Consider the following 1,942-nt stretch of genomic DNA (forward strand, 5'->3'; position numbering starts at 1 on the left):
GGGACTTGCTGTCTCCAGGTCTTCAGATTTCCTAGCTTTCATAGTTGCATAAGCCAATTCCTTATAATAAATCACACACAGAGCACATCCTATTGGTTCTGTTTCTCTGGAGAACCCTGACTAGCACATATGTACAAAGGTGAAAAAAAAAATCAGACTGGCTTCACAGGTATCTCTAGTAGCATACAATGTCAGAGACTAGAGACACATCCACAAATTCTAATGAAAAGAAACTGTGGCCAGGCACTGTGGCTCACGCCTGTAATCGCAGCACTTTGGAAGGCCGAGGAGGGTGGATCACCTAAGGTCAGAAGTTCGGGAACAGTCTGGCCACATGGTGAAACACCCTCTCTACTAAAAGTACAAAAATTAGCTGGAGGTGGTGGTGCGCCTCTAATCCCAGCTACTTGGGAGGCTGAGGTAGGAGAATTGCTTGAACCTGGGAGGCAGAGGCTGCAGTGAGCCGAGATCGCGCTACTGCACTCCAGCCTGGGCAACAAAGCCAGATCCCGTTTCAAAAAAATAATAATAATAAAAAATAAGAAAAGAAAAAAACTGTGACTCAGGAGCACAGATTCAGTCATGGCATCTTTCCAGTATAAAGAAAATAACAGATAGTTTTAAACATAAAAGAACTGGGAATATCACAAAAGTGCCCTTCTTGAAAAAATATCTGACAATGAAATCTAAGCAAATAACAGGTGAATCAGAGTAAAGATCAGAGAAGCTTTGGTACAAAGATTGGTGGGGAATAACACTTCCATTTAAACCAAGAAGTTATACTAAAACAATGAAAACTATGATTACAGAAAGTAAGCATTGTAAATCTGGATAACTTGAAAATAATAATATAATTAACAGCCAATGAAGATGGGCAAAGAGAAGATGGAAGAGTGATAATGTTCACACTTTATACTACCTAAAATTGAGTGGAAAATACGTTTATTTTTTAAATTATTTAATTTATTTTATTTTTTGAGACAGAGTCTCACTCTGTCACCCAGGCTGGAATACAGTGGCACTATCTTGGCTCACTGCAACCTCTGCCTCCTGGGTTCAAGCAATTCTTCTGCCTCAGCCTCCTGAGTAGCTGGGATTACAGGCATGCGCCATCATACCCGACTAATTTTTGTATTTTTAGTAAAGATGGGGTTTCACCATGTTGGCCAGGCTGGCCTTGAACTCCTGACTTCAGGTGATTTGCCCGCCTCGGCCTCCCAAAGTGTTGAGATTACAGGCATGAGCCACCATGCGCAGCCAGAAAATACTTTTAAATGTTCTTCACAACCTCTTTTATAACTTTAGAGGGATATTTTAGGAAATATTTCTTGGGGAGGACAAACATTTTTTTTGAAGTCCAAGAATTCCTCCAATTATATTTCATTTTATTTTTCTTCTATTGAATTCAACAGTTTTTACTGAAAAATAGTACTTATGCCATGATGACATTTTTATACAATATCACTATTTGACTGCATGCATAGAAAGAGGCAAGTCCCTTCGGTGTTAACTGTGGCAGTGTCTAGGTGGTAGTATTTTAGGTGATTCTCTCTTACTTTTCATTTTTGCTTTCCTAAATAGTTTGAATTGTTTTTTCTTTTCTTTTCTTTTTTTTTTTTTTGAGACAGAGTCTCGCTCTGTCACCCAGGCTGGAGTGCAGTGGCATGATCTTGGCTCACTGCTGCAACCTATGCCTCCTGGTTTCAAGCTATTCTCCTGCCTCAGCCTCCCGAGTAGCTGGGACTACAGGTGCCCACCATCACACCCGGCTAATTTTTTGTGTTTTAGTAGAGACAGGGTTTCACCATTGTTGCCCAGGCTGGTCTCGAACTCCTGAACTCAGGCAATCCACCTGCCTCAGCTTCCCAAAGTTCTAGGATTACAGGCGTGAGCCACCGTGCCCGGCCAGTTTGAATTAATTTTTTTTTTTTTTTTTTTTTTT

This window comes from Piliocolobus tephrosceles, chromosome 2 (genome assembly GCF_002776525.5).
Source record: "Piliocolobus tephrosceles isolate RC106 chromosome 2, ASM277652v3, whole genome shotgun sequence".
Classification (NCBI taxonomy): domain Eukaryota; kingdom Metazoa; phylum Chordata; class Mammalia; order Primates; family Cercopithecidae; genus Piliocolobus; species Piliocolobus tephrosceles.